Raw genomic sequence first — 16552 nt, forward strand, 5'->3', positions numbered from 1 at the left:
ATAATGTTGCAGAAGTTTACTTCTGAGTGGGAGGTTAGTACAAAATACGTAAAAGTAACGTACAGTACACTATCAACTGTAACAGTTACGACGGGTTTAAAGTTCAGGTTGAAAAGGATTCATCACTTGATCGAACATCAAATAAAGTAGATATCCCTGCTATATTCCAAGTTACTCTACAATACTAAAGTAGATGTCCATTACTTTGCGAACTTCCATTAAGCGAGTTTTGTTATTGGTTCTTCCAAACGTTATATCTTCTGAAAATAAATCGTCGCAAGGGTTTTCAGAATTATTGTTATTTTTTGTCGTAAAACCTATAATCCTGACTTACTAGTAGGAGAGTTGCATTAACAACAAAAGATAGTTCGTTACCAGCTAATTATATTTATTTATCTCTCTCAGTGATACCAGTATTCGTTATTGAAATATAACTACCGGAATTAATTAATATCTCAAATTATGTGTCACATAAGGTAATAAATACGTTTCATTTTCATTATTATTTTCTGTAGGCATACTTAAATGTTGTTTCAACATTCTGGTTTCTGTAAATTAGTTATTAAATCAGATTAGTAAGCGTACACCTTATATTAGAAAAAAATCTCTTTAATAGTTTAAAAGCTGCTTATTTACTACTATGTTAAATTTTATTTTAAGGGTAAAAAAGAAGAAACTGTATCAATGACAGTGGTGGTATCTTTTATCAAGTCACTCATATTTCATAAACAACCTAAGTAAACTGCACGCATGTGTTACCGAAGCTATTTGAGCGAAATGCCACCATCGCTTGATTGTACTTCCTTCTCACAAGATTCACACAAGAAAACTAGAAACAGGTTTCTTAGAGATCTCAAGATAAATGATCCATCTGTGTATTTGTGTTTGAGTATCGTAATGTTGCCGGTATCACTTCGCTTTTATTCTTGCTTACAGTTTGGAACTGGTGAACGTCAATGCGCATGCTCCTTTTTGTTTCTTGATGGCAGGTAACATTTGTTATCGATATTGTTTGAAAATGCATTAACTAGAACTGTAAGTAATTTAAAACTGTCACTTTGATTTTAGTGATCGAAAGAAACGACCGAAGACAAAAGCTTCGCTTGAAGGATTGGCTAAATTTTAAAAACATGCAAACGATAAGGGAAATATGCATGCTTATTTTATATTACTTCACATAAAACAAAGGACGAAAGTAGTTTCGTTAGTTGGGAAGAAATGATAAATGTCTTTAAATTTTTAACGATATAAATTATTAATATTAACAACAATGACAAAACGCTGTTTTTAAATTATGTTAATGAGAGTTAATAATACTCATTTTTCTACGTACGTAATGATGTGATATTTATGAAAAGAACTGGCAGAAGATAAAAAGGAAGCCAAGTCAAATCTGTAAAGGATGTGCTGATTAATAAAACTAAATATTTCTATAATTTCAGAAAATATACAGAACATTTCCGAACCTTCAGGCTAGATTAAGTGTATTGGAAAAGATTTAAGTGACCATTTGTGACTGAAGTGATAAATTTGTAGTTCAGTACAATGTTTCTACTCGTATCTCCAAGTCTTTACCTCTCAGTCTAAATGGGCCTGGCATGGCCAGGTGGTTAAGGCGCTCGAATCGTAATCTGAGGGTCGCGGGCTCGACTCTCCGTCGCACCAAACATGCTCGCCCTTTCAGACGTGGGAGAATAACAATGTGACGGTCAATCCCACTATTCGTTGGTAAAAAAGTAGCCCAAGAGTTGTCGGTGGGTGGTGATGACTAGCTCTCTTCCTTCTAATCTTACACTGCTAAATTAGAGACGGCTAGCGCAGACAGCCTTTTGTGCGAAATTCAAAACAAACTGATTAATGTTAAGATAGTTTTGTTTTATTTCTGAATATACTACTGAAATAATTTTTTTTCAAAACAACTGAAAAGCTTTTACAATATAATAATTATTGATTAGTAATGCTTTTGGTGTTTTCAACGTGAACAAATCCTTATGCAACACATGGCTTCACCAATTCTTTATGTTCAGATATTGTCATCTTTAATTTAGAGCTACTAAGAAGATGTGGTCGGGTGTAGTCACTGAAGTTCACCAGTAATCTACTCGATCATTCCTGACCCAAAAGCGGAATTGACTGTTGTCAATATTACGCCTTTCACAGCTGAAAGAGAGGTTAAGTTTAACTCCAAACCGCGGCTTGACGACTGGGCTTTTTAAGCCGCGTGGGAAATAATCCGTCAGATACACGAGCAGCTAACATGGTTACTATATTAATCGAACAGCAGGAATTACTATTATTTTTATAAAGGCTCCATAGCTGAAATAGGGTAATGTACCAAGAGGAGCACAGAGAATGGACTGTTTGGAATTCTAATAATACACTAATCATATCATCATACCTGACCCATGATTGATATTATGTTCATTAAAATACGTTGCTTTTATGGATAAATATCTGTAGGTTTAACTTATAATGACAATTGAAGTTCCGTTGCGTCAAGAACTTTCACTGAACGTAACACTTATAAAAGTTTCTGACAATTTGTTTTTTGTTTAGAATTTCGCTCAAAGCTACTCGAGGGTTATCAGCACAAGCCGTCCCTAATTTTGCAGTGTGAGGCTAGAGGGAAGGCAACTAGTCATCACCACCCACCGCCAGCTCTTGCGCTACTCTTACCAACCAATATTGCACTTGAATGTCACATTATAATTTTCCCACGGCTGAAATGGCGAGCATGTTTGGTGCGACGGGGATTCGAACCCGCGACCCTCGAATTATGGTTCAAGCGCCTTAAACATCTGGCCATAGCTAACCACTGAAACCCCTTTGGCCTTTTGCATAAGTGCATGTAATACCTGCACGTTGAAAAAACAATTCTGAAACGAATCTGTGCATTCAAGAAAAAAATGAGTATATAAATGTATGGAGGAGACAACACAGTTCAGTGTTTTGTTGCTTAGAATTTTCGCCCCCATTATAACGCCATCACGGCTGAAAGGGAGAGCATGTTTGGTGTGACAGCGATTTGAACCCGGGACCCTCGGATTTCGAGTCGAATGTACATTCATCGGACATTTTAATACTGCGAGGTCACAGGATGCTATAAAAGCTGTACGATTTAGGCAGCTTTGTAGATGACAAAGTTTCTTTCGATACTCTATCTTATGTTTTTAGTAAGCACAATTTATTTCACAGTGATACAAATACCTTACACAGTTAATTAATTACATGATAGTGACCGTAACATTCAACTTATAAACGTATGACATTCAGCGGTACCTAAAGATTAGATACGTATGCTGATATAACGAATTTAGACCCCTAAGGAAAAGTGGTTACTAATGGAAGTGTATTGTATTGATTATAAATTATACCAGGTAAATCTTTCAACTAAAAGTGCGCAGGGATATCTGAACTTCACCCGGTTCTGATATGAGAACGTCTACTTTATCGAAAAAAATAAATAAATCAATAAAGACACTCTTGAAAAATAATTTACTCTAGTCTACCCTTAATTGATGGTTATATGAATTTTTATCTGAGTTTATCCTTTAGGCTTAACTCACAAACTATTTACAGCTGTAATATCAACATTAAAGCATCGTGCAAATGTGTACAAGTAATCTACTCTAGTCTCTCCTTAACTGATGGTTATATGAATTTTTATCTGAGTTTATCCTTTAGGCTTAACACTCCAGCTATTTACAGCTGTAATATCAACATTAAAGCATCGTGAAAATGTGCACCAGTAATCTACTTGAGTCTCTCCTTAACTGATGGTTATATGAATTTTTATCTGAGTTTATCCTTTAGGACTAACTCTCCAGCTATTTACAGCTGTAATATCAACATTAAAGCATCGTGCAAATGTGTACAAGTAATCTACTCTAGTCGCTCCTTAACTAATGGTTATATTCATTTTTATCTGAGTTTATCCTTTAGGCTTAACACTCCAGCTATTTACAGCTGTAATATCAACATTAAAGCATCGTGAAAATGTGCACCAGTAATCTACTTGAGTCTCTCCTTAACTGATGGTTATATGAATTTTTATCTGAGTTTATCCTTTAGGACTAACTCTCCAGCTATTTACAGCTGTAATATCAACATTAAAGCATCTTGAAAATGTGCACCAGTAATCTACTTTTGTCTCTCCTTAACTGATGGTTATACTAATTTTTATCTTAGTATATCCTTTAGGCTTAACTCTCCAGCTATTTACAGCTGTAATATGAACATTAAAGCATAGTGAAAATGCAGTAATCTACTCTCGTCTCTCCTTAATTGATAGTTATACTCACTTTTATCTGAGTTTATCCTTTAGGCTTTACTCTCCAGCTATTCACAGCTGTAATATCAATATTAAAGCATCGTGAAAATGTGCACTAGTAATCTACTCTCGTTCTCTCCTTAATTGATGGTTATACTCATTATTATCTGAGTTTCTCCTTTAAGCTTAATTCTCCAGCTATTTACAGCTGTAATATCAACATTAAAGCATAGTGAAAATGCAGTAATCTACTCTCGTCTCTTCTTAATTGATGGTTATACTCATTTTTATCTGAATTTATCCTTCAGGCTTAACTCTCCAGCTATTTACAGCTGTAATATCAACATTAAAGCATTGTGAAAATGCAGTAATCTACTCTAGTGTCATCTTACCTGATGTGGTTATCTTCTCTGTATATCTATTCATTTTCACCTCAGTATGCTCTTTAGGCTTAATACAGGCTCATAAGTGACCTACAACTGCAATACAACATTCAAACATCCTGAAAATGTACAGCAGTGACATATCTACAACTATATTTTTTAAATGATCTCTCATACTAGAAATATTCATAACTGGATACCTAAGATGAATGTGATAAAATACGCAAGCAGTCGAATGTGTTTTACACAATTAATAGTCTTAAAAAATAATAATTAGACGTACTTGTGACCGGAAGTGCTCTGCTTCAAGAATGAATGAAGTAAAATATCAAATATTTGTATTTCTTGCTTTTAAAGTTCACATGTCATGCTGTGTTTTAGCTTACGAAAAACATTCTCTGATTCCTGGCATACGCATCTTTTATCGTCACGATAGTAGAAATTAAAATATTAAACGCCCCTTATATGACGTCATTTTAGTGCCTCTTGACTGACTGACAGACAACACACTACGATATAGAGAAGTAACTTGTTAGAAGAGGTGATCCTTCCAGGCAGCCTTCTAATCCCTTTGGAAAAGTAATATTTGATAGACTTTAGAATAATTGTAAGATCAGTCTTTTGCAGTCGTCACTTTTCTGGAACCCGTTTGTAACAATATCTAACTTAAGTGTTAGGGAAAACAATTATAATGGTTATTTTGCATAATGAACTATGTTTTTACCCTCTATAATGTATCACATACTAGCAAACACTAAACTTCAAATAAAGTATTATATTTTTATATCAAAAAATCGCATCTTATTTTATCTGTTGGTAAGAACGTATGTTAAACTATTTTGATAAATTGCCAAGAAAACCACTTAATTTCGTCAATAGATAATTTAGTTCGCTCCTGAAACTTTCAATGAACTAATGTTTTTCTTTATCGCATCCAAAGTGTGAAACAAAGAGCCTAATCAATATAAGACTATTTCTGCTGAGCAGACAAAATTATAAAATAGTGGCTCTGAAAAGCTTAACTTGTGGCGTTGCAGACTCAGTTGTAGGTCTTCCCAAACTCAGTTATGCATAAAGAATAATATTAACATTTATAAACTGAAAGTAATTATTTCCAGTTGACTGTTAAAAAACAGGATCTATCAGAATATTAAAAATTATTAATTTTAAAATGGGCCCAGCATGGCCAGGTGGTTAAGGCACTCGACTTGTAATCCGAAGGACGTGTGTTCGATTCCCTGCCACACCAAACAATGTTGCCCTTCCATCCATGGAGGCGTTATAATGTGTCGGTCAATTCCACTATTTGTTGGTAAAAGAGTAGCACAAGTGTTAGCAGTGAGTGGTGATGACTAACTCTAGTCTTACACTGCTAAACTAGGGACAGCTGCCGCAGATAGCCATCGTGTAGTTTTGCACGAAATACCAACCAATCGATTGAGTTCAAACTCAGGACAGTTTAGTCCTGATGTTGCATGCTTCAAATCAACACGTTAGTGAGGCTCACTTAAATTCACTTAACGGTTCCGATGAGTCTCTCATGATCATTCAATGAGTGTTCAATGAGATTTAAGTCTTGTGAGAGTTAAGCCAACATTTTCGGCCAATCTCTTCTTTTAAAAGGGAAGTATATTACCAGTTTTACAGACTAAGGTGAGTATTATCACCTCTTACGCGTAAAGAAGTACCAATTTCATCAACATACAGCAGGAAAAAGAGATCATAGGATGTAATCCTTACAGTGCGTGACATTAATAGTATACTTGAGCGCAAAATACATAAGTGGGTACATCCACCAATGCTTATTTATACCCATATCATACTTTAATTTGTTGCTATATGTGTTATATTTATTTGTGAAAATAGGGTTACGTCTAAAAGTATTGTTGGTGTGAAGTCGCTTTTAGTCATTGTGAGAAAAATCTATACACTGGATAAGCGAAGTGAAGAAAAAATATCATTGGTCACTATTCAATTCTTCACGTTATGTAGGCGCACAGTAATAGTTGTGTAATAAAATAAGTTAGTATTCCGAAACTTGTTTAAGCTCAAAGTCTAAGTTCAGGGAAGATCCAACTCAACCTACAGCTCACCTATCCAATTTATAGATTTTTTCTTATAATGGCAATAAAGCACGTTCACACTAACAATATGACTGTGATATGGGTCTAACTTATCTCTCTTTGGTTAACGTATGTTCACGGTTAATTATGAGGAATGTAATTCTCCGAAATTAATATAACCCATTAACACACGTTTTTCAAAGTGTAGACTGAACTGGACCACCCTGAAGTTAAACTTCAAAATTAAACAATATTTCGGGATACTATGTTTTATATTAATGTTACGTCTGGCTTCATGTTTGCCGTTAATGAAAGTGTACATTATATGGCAGCATAATGAAATTCGATTCCTCAATAAAAAAATATTGCCATACGTATTGCTGGCTCACTGTACGTAATTTTGGAACCATTGAAATTAGTTTGTTGTTTGTTGTTTTTTGAATTAAGCACAAAGCTACACAATGGGCTATCTGTGCTTTGCCCATCACGGGTATCGAAACCCGGGTTTTAGCGTTATAAGTCCGTAGAAATACCGCTGAGCCACTGGGGGGACCCATTGAAATTAGATGATTTGTATTTTGCTTACTTTGTTATAAATAGATTACACCTCATTTGATGTTTAGCATGCAGGCGGGCTTTGTGAAAACAGTTTATAACTTCTGCGGCTAAGAACATATGATTCAGTCTCGGAACAGATACCAGAATCAATAAATAATGTCTTCTGCTTGTGCTATGGATAACGCTTTGCCTTTTTATGGTTTTTTAGCAATATATATGTATCGTTGGCTTGTAAACAGTTACAAAGCATTCCAAAGACACTTTGAAGTCTTTTCAGGCAATTCACAACAGTTTCGTTAGCCTTCTGCCACTCCTGCATAAGTGAAACATCGAAGTATTTGTTTGAGGTCTAGGCATAGGTTACGATCGATTTGTAGCATTTAAAAAAATGTTTGAGATTCACTTTAAAATACAAAAATAACATGTAGATTGTGTCTAATTATTTTACAGCACAAGTTTAGTGATAAATCATTTACTTTTCAGATCACATGGCTGATCATGGAATGCCTGATCAGCTTAAACATTAACTGGGGGTTGGGGCAGATGTTAGTATTATTTTTAATAATGTCAAAACTATGATATTACAAACTCTAATTATCTTGATATTTTTAAACAATTCTTATCTTGGAGGTATTTTTGCAAATGGTAAAAATATCGACCACCTGTTCTATATATTTTGAATTCTGTTGTCGAAGTTAAAGCTTTTCAGTGTTATTTTCGCCTTGATTTTAGAAAGAAAAACGTACTGTTTAAAATTGTAATTAATTTGTCGATCATAATTTCCTCCTTTACCTGATTGTTATGGTGCAACACAATTTAAAACATTAGGTTTAAAACAAATGGAGAATGAAATAACATTTATCAACAGTGCAAATATCAATAAATATACGATGAAAAAAATCAGAGATAAGGGGAGCCGCTGTTTGTTTTTGAATTTCGCGCAAAGCTACACGAGGGCTATCTGCGCTAGTAGTTCCTAATTTTGCAGCGTAAGACTAAAGGGAAGGCAGCTAGTTATCACCACCTACCGCCAACTCTTGGGCTACTCTTTTTCCAACAAATAGGGGGATTGATCATAACATTATAACGCCACCACGTCTGAAAGGGCGAGCATGTATGGTACGACGAGGATTCGAACCCGGGACCCTCAGATTAGGAGTCGAACGCCTTTACCTACGTGGCCATGCCGAAACGTCCTTAGAGATTACTCTCACCTCTGTAATGTAAGTGAATGGTTTCATCTAAATTTTATAAAAGTGAGTACATACGAGTGTCGATCATAAAATTACCTGCGTTCTCTCTCTCCCCTTCCAGGTTCTGTTACAGTGACGTGACAATATGTTCTTATGTTATCACTCGTTTGTTTCTGGTCATTGTAATGGCGGAAAATACTTATTTATTTTAAAAATATATTTCGCAGCCATTAACTGATAGAAAAGCCATGAGATTGCATTAACATAAAATTGTTGTTGAATAGCAAACTAGTTTTTGTAAACAATCTCGTTCAATATAGTTGAACTCCGAGATATGATATATCAAATTTTTGTTTATGTTTTTTCTAATCATGTCCTTAAAGTACCAATTCATTAACACAGTATTTTATTGGACCAGCTTATTTACCTCTGAAATAGCAAATGTATCTTTCTTATCTACCTAAATGGTTAGAAAAGGTTTAGTTTTAACAAGTAACATTTGTTACACATTAAAAACTTGACTACTTATCAAATAAAAAAACGTTAAACCCGTAAATGACGAGTCTCTTGCGACTGGAAAGGTTTAACGACAAATGATTTGTAGTAAATGATCATTCATTCTAAACATATTTATTTATCAATAATAACATATTTCTGGATAATCAGGCAGACTTATTCAATAGCAGGCGTTAAAATGTAGTTTGTTTTTTTTTAGGTTCGAACATTAGGTGCAACTTTCAAGTTAAAAAGAAACCCATTGAAACACGCTTAATGAGGCATGTTGCCTAAAGAGAAAGAGTGTAATGGACTGGAATTGTTCTGTACAGTATTTGACACGTCAAAAACCAGCGTTAAAGAGACAGAAAACGGAACAAACTTGAAAGTTGTATCCCAGAGCAAGCATTCTACTGATAAGTCTCGTAATCATTGTTCCTATAATCCAATTTCTCTCACATCCACGCTGAATGGTTAACCTTTAATGTTACTGCACTTTTGTATTCTTTTTTTGGAAGTACATATTAAGGGAAATCAGACTTAGGAACAGTCGGCAAAGAAGCAAAAGTAAATTGACTAAAAAAAATATAGTCCATTAAGAGTTTAACTGTAGTAAATGTATGCTTTAACATTGAACCTGATCTTTATGGAAGATGTACCTTTATACACTGGCCCATATATCTAAAGGCTGTGAATCTACTTGGTTGTGCTTATTAATATTAACTATACACCAACATACCCCCAAAAATGCAAGAGGGAATTGTACGTTGTTATAAAATATGCTATTTAGACATTATATATGGTTCCATGTAACGGTATGTGATACATATTATTAGTTAACTTCACCTAATGGTTGAAGTGAAAGGTTTAAAAAACAGTTTGTCTTGGAATTTCGCACAAAGCTACTCGAGGGCTATCTGTGCTAGCCGTCCCTAATTTAGCAGTGTAAGACTAGAGGGAAGGCAGCTAGTCATCACCACCCGCCGCCCAACTCTTGGGCTACTCTTTTACCAACGAATAGTGGGATTGACCGTCACATTATAACGCCCCCACGGCTGGGAGGGCGACTATGTTTGGCGCGACGCGGGCGCGAACCCGCGACCCTCGGATTACGAATCGCACGCCTTCCGCGCTTGGCCATGCCAGGCCCTGAAAAAACAGTTAAAAATTAACAATAAAAATTATAAAATAAAAATAAAAAAAACCTTATACGTACAGGTATGTCTATTTTAGTATTAAAATTGTGTATACAAAATGTTAAATTTCAGTTTCAAATATGTTCTTTCGGTTAAGAGTTTGACACAGGTTATCTGGACGATTACTGGAATATAACTCCTAAAGAACTGCGTAAGTTTACAGAATATCTAACTGATCTTAGGAACATATATTTTGAAAAAACTGGACCAGAATTTTTACAAGTAACAATTATATATTAAAATATATTATATGTATTATATATTTGAAAATATTTCAAAGAAATCCATAAATTTAATGGGTGGAAACGTATCTAATATTAAATATGTCGCTAACTGATAACAGAAAATATGATTGTTACATCTTACAACTAGATTTAGTAGCTGTTTCCTGGATAGAAGTTAAGTAACTTCATAATTAATGAAAGGTTATCTTGAGACATAAAAAGTTGCTTCCCTTATACTTAATAGTAAAGAACGCAAAAACACCAATGAAAACTGCAAAACACAAAATGTAAAACTGTAAGTTTGCATATGTCTCTGAATGGACAAACAAACCTTCATGGTAAACTTGGTAGTGATCCATCAAAAGGGGACGAAGTAGTGGTAAAAAAAAAAAACCCATAAAGATTGAAAAATGGGAAATTGAAAGTTTCAAATATATGGTACTCCTGCATGGACCTAATGAACCTCCACACCAATTTAGTGAAGGTCCATCCACACCCTGCGAAGTAGTTACATTACCATATAACAAACAGGTTTTGAAAAAGCTGGAAAAATATAAAAGAATACTAATAGAAATGACACCATTATAGGAACTTGCCTGACAATCAAGAAGCAAATAATTTCTCTTCAACATACTGATATTGGTCTAATTTTTTATACTAATGATCGGTCTGATAATAATTTCCTTTTGTTAAACATTAAGATTTTAAACAAATTGTTACACTTTCATAATTTTGTAAAACAATATATTAAAATGACAGAGCTGTTTCTAATATATTTAGGTGAAAGTACAAATAAGTATAGAGACAACTTTTTCCTCTAAGAGAAGTCAAAAACAAAACTGTTGGTTTCAAAAAAACACGAGAAATAAAAATACTACGTTACGAATAATAATTATACAAAAGCTACTGACTTTATCTCTTGTGTTTCTACACTTTATTCAGTGTGAATAACAGAACAACAGAAATTCACTCCGAACCAATTATCTTGTTTACAATCCCTTCAAAGTTATTAATTCAATAAAACCAATGCAATTAAAACGAAAAACACCTAATGGGCTGAAGCCTATCCTACAATCGAAGAACAAATATAAATTGAATATTTTATACAAAAGTTCAACCGAACATAATCGATTGCAGTTAAAAACCTGAAACTAAAATCACCAACGCATCAAATTGCATGTTAACTAGAACTGATTTCTGTTTTTGCAAAAAGTCTTAAATTTACGCTAATGTCTGTAAGGCATAACATTCGGGAGCCAAGAGTAGTTATTCCTCTAAAAAATTAGGTAGTAGTTTCTACCAAGAAAGGTGCTAAAATCTTACACTAATTGCTGCAATTTATAATAACTAGTCTTAATTATTAGCAAGAGTCAAACTAGAAAAAACTTCTATGACTGCTCGATCCTAGGCAATCAGTTGAGCACCCAACTGTTGAATATAAAATAATGGGAAAAATTTACAATTTAAAAATTTGTTTACAATTGTTTAAAGTTTATAGAATTTAACTTATTGGCTCTGTATCGTATATAAATATACTTGTCAAGTTGATAGACAGTTTTACTTAAAGAATGACGGTATCATTCTTAATATAGAAATATTTAGATAACATGATGTCTTAGTAAATTCATTATCTAAGCGTTTGCCACACCAAAGAGAATTAAAACTATGTGTATCTCAGAACGGATGGTATGGGTATTAACACTTTTATTGATAAGAAGAGAACAACGTTTCTACCTTCCTTAACCTTCTTTGTTAACCTGGAGATGACCTCGGTTGTTAGTAAAAATCACACTACACTACACAAATGACCTTTGGCTGTATATGCAATAACCTACACATGATGTCACATGGCCAAAGCCAACACATTTACTCAGCAAAAAATAATTTGATGTTGGTAAGAAAGACGGTCATATCTAGTTGTGTGCATAACTTCAGTGAGTGACATAAAAAAAGGTTATGATGCTACATATTGTAGATAAGATCACAGTATTTAAGTGCTAGTACTGATAATGACCTACACTCATTTCGGTCCCTTGTAATTAACTGATCAAACATACAGAGTTTAGTAGCATTAAATACACAATAACCTTAAGCATTCTATACATGTTAGTGTATGGCTAACCACCTTATTGCATTCAAATCAAAACACATTGCGTAATGTTTTCTCTTTTAATTGCTATTACCTAGAATAATGTAAATCATATAACAAATAGGTTCATACACATTTGCTCATTGGACGAAGAGACTGGTCAAATGACCTAAGATGCCATTAATTAATTGCTGAAAATATCTTCCTTATATTTCATAATTTAATAGCTTCATTATTACAATGATACTTTGTAACCCTATTATACCCCAGTGGATCTGTGGCAAATTGACGGACATTAAACACTAAAGCCCAGAGCTCGATTCCCAAGAGGGGTAATACATTGCAGATAGACCATTGTGTAGCTTTGCACTAATAAACCGAAAATAAAATAACGCTATTATTGAAAACAAGGGCAGATTAATGCATACATAATATTTCACCCTTTTGCTGGAAACTGAGTAAAAACCAATCTGTCTATAGAACTAAAAAACGTAAATTATTACAAAAGAATCAGATGAATCTGAATCTGTACCTAATATGAACACAATCTATCACAAACAACTCTGTCTAAATGTCTCATAAAATGAATCCTGTTATGAACAACTTGAAGAAACCGTAAGATATATTAGCCGGCAACTTATGTAATGACTACATGCAAACAAACTTCCTAATTCATTACAGAGAGAGGATTCGATTATTTAATGTAGTTTGAAATCCAACAAAATAACTTTCATGGTTTAAAGAAAATATATAAAATTAAATTTACGGAGGAAAAAATGTTCAAAACCACTCGGAAATTATAAATACACGGTAGTTATTTATATATATCATGCAAATCATTGAAGAATTAGAATGCCTAAAGCATTGTATCAGTTCTTTTAGAAAAATTTCTTCATCCTTTTTAAAGCATGTCAAAAATGTTTTATAAGAGAAAATTTACAACTTCTTGAACCGTATTCCACAACACTATTTATCTGTTTCATTTGAATCTGAAATGCTCAAATCTAGAAGGTCTTGGCTTATAAACAATCTACTGTTTGCTTAACAAATGTTTAGAGTCAATTAATAAGATATTTTAGTAAAAAGGAAATTAGTACTGAAGGACTTGAATTGATTTTGGAGAACAACGCTTTCTACTTTGACGCTGGTTAGTGGAAGCAAGTAACATGAGCGACGAGCACTACAATAAAAGTAACCTTTATGATTATGCCTTCAGCTTATATGAGAAAAACAGTGTACGTCACAATTGAGGAATCCTACATCACATAATGCAGAAATAAATTCGAAAAACGTGAAAGACATATTGAGATTTTTACTTGTTATACTGGTAGAGAAAATAAAAAAAAAAACATTCTCTAAGTTATAATAAATACTTAATAGCCTTCATGAAGACATAATGTCTGCAATAAACTATAGCGTAAAAACATCTTCTATTTTTAGACATACTGTTTACCAATAAGAATTGGACTACAGGAACTGATATTTACTATTAGCCAACAGATAGTAAAGTAGATTTATTTTTGTACTCCTACAATACAAAACTTACGCACAATATAAAAATGTACATTATATAACATAAACATGAAGAACAAAGAGAAAGGTGCAAATTAAATCTGACAGAAAAGTTTTATCAGCCCACGAAATCCTGAATAACCATGTGTTAATAAGTGCAGTTCTCGAACTAACAGTTACATCTGTATTTATGGCGATGTTTTTGGAGAGACTTGCACTCACCAGTTATTTTTTCATAAAGAACCTGAGATGCTTAACGCTACCTAAGAAGAACCTTTGTTGTTATTGTTGAATTTCGAGCAAACTATTTGGCCTATCGAAAAAAGGAAATAATAGATTACAGAGAAAACAACTCTTGGGACACTCTTGTGAGGAGAAAACTAACCCTCAGCTCCAAAGAGAGGAGCGCAGTTTGATTTGTTTTTAACGAGGCGAACACCATACGTTCAGATCCACAGTTCGAAACACTAACGTCTGGGCCACAATCAGCCATTCTACCTCTTCTATTATAAACAGTGCTAATTTAACATACCTTCCTCAAGGTTACAGCTCCTGCTGAAACACAATGCCTTGCCAAAGTTTTGATTTCTACGCTATCATCTTACGGTATTTCTGTCCTGAGAGCCCTGACTATATTTACACTAGTACTATTATTTCTGCTACTGCATACAGAATAACTGCTTATACTTTTTTGAAAGTCAGATCCACTTATTTTCAGCAGATATGTTGAAAAGTATCTAAATATGCAGATTCCGGGTATTCTATACGGGGAATAGATCAGGCTATGACAATAAAGGAAGCAAACACGCATAAGTGAAAACATAACACAAAATATGTGTTAATAAAACAAATACTGTGATGTATTTTATTTACAGACCAGCCTACATCTTTCTGTTGCCTCTTACTGGACTTCTAAGGTAGAATAAAAACGTCAAAACAACTGCACTAGATTTAGAGAAAACAAATGTGTTTTGTTTGTAAAAAAAAAAAAAAGACAAAGCATAAAATAATGTTATATCACATACGCACAAGTCGGGAACAAAGAGGAATTCGGATTTAATGTATCAGGTTCAGACTAAACATTAAAGATGTACCAGAACACAACACCCCGTATGTCATAGACAAATAACTCTTCCCACTTTGCACAAATATCCGCGATTTTCCTTGATACAGGCTCACCCCACTCCTGGAGGCACAGAACCTGGGCCAAAGTGGCATAATAATTTAGCCGTTGTAATATGCATCTTTTACTTGACTAATATGTTTTTACGACTCTTGGACATTACTTTAAGGAGTATGTTATAAACAGATGCAAAACATTTGCAGACGAAAATTATAAAAAAACGTGAGTATAATTAATTACAAATATATTTTAACTAGTTACAAAAAAGGTAAAAAATCATAACCAGGTTGGTTACCACACATTCATAGGTTTTTATAACGGTGTGACACTTTCTGATCAGTTTTATATTACCCAATAAAATTTAAATTATCGGCACGTCACTGGACTCTGAGGCATTACATATTTGCCTTTTCGACCCGTTTTCCTCACCGTTTCCATTATGGCTTCTAGTACTGTATACATATGAGAAAATGTAGATAACATAATCAAATATCTTTTATATCCAACGACGACTTAACAAGATATTATTTTCAAAAACGTCAAGTGGAATAGCTGTAGTGGCCTTGAGCTATAATTGTAACTAAGCAGCATTTTAGAATGGAGAAGTAAAATCTAATCGATATTAAAGAATCCCTACTGAGGCAAGAACGTAGAGTTTTTCTGCGGCATAAAGAAATCATGGAACCTTAAAAATCTAACTTTATAAAGAAAAATAATATGCCATATCTGAACAATAATGTAGAGCACAGAAGTTTCCATGTCTTGTGTGTCACTCTAAGTTTTGTTCTCTTATAGAATTTACGAAAGTTGGTCTTACGTGTTACTTTACATTTAAATATTATCATTGTTTAGTTAAATATTATTAGTTAAAATAAGTATGTTTAGTAATCTGTAGAGGAATGATAATATTGGGATGAAAGTCAAACTTATCGCTGTCCAAATGGTACACTAATTGAATTTAAATTTTCAAAATTAAATGTCATTAGTACAATCTGTTGACGTTATGACATCCAATTCCAACCTTAAAAAGAGTTTTTCAGTCATAATATATAGTGCAAAGAATCGTATTTGAAACATTATTATTAGATAATGTGGTAAATGTACTTTAAGTTTACAATATTCTTGGATTGTATACTTTCATTATTTCTTCTTAAATGAGCAACTACTCCTTTGTCGAAACTAGTTGTTTAGAATTACTACATAACATTATATGAATACTAAATAAAAAGGATAATGCAAATATAGTATATCTTTACTTATCTATTTGTTCGAAGTTAAGCATAAAGCTACACAATAGGCTATCTGTGTACCCCAGAATAAGAATCATGTTCACATTTATATATCTTTAATTGTTTATTTTAAATTTCGTGCAAAGCTACACGAGGACTATCTCCGCTAGCCATCTCTAATTTAGCAGTGTAAGACTATAGGGAAGGAAGCTAGTCA

The sequence above is a fragment of the Tachypleus tridentatus genome, chromosome 12 (genome assembly GCF_004210375.1).
Source record: "Tachypleus tridentatus isolate NWPU-2018 chromosome 12, ASM421037v1, whole genome shotgun sequence".
Lineage (NCBI taxonomy): Eukaryota > Metazoa > Arthropoda > Merostomata > Xiphosura > Limulidae > Tachypleus > Tachypleus tridentatus.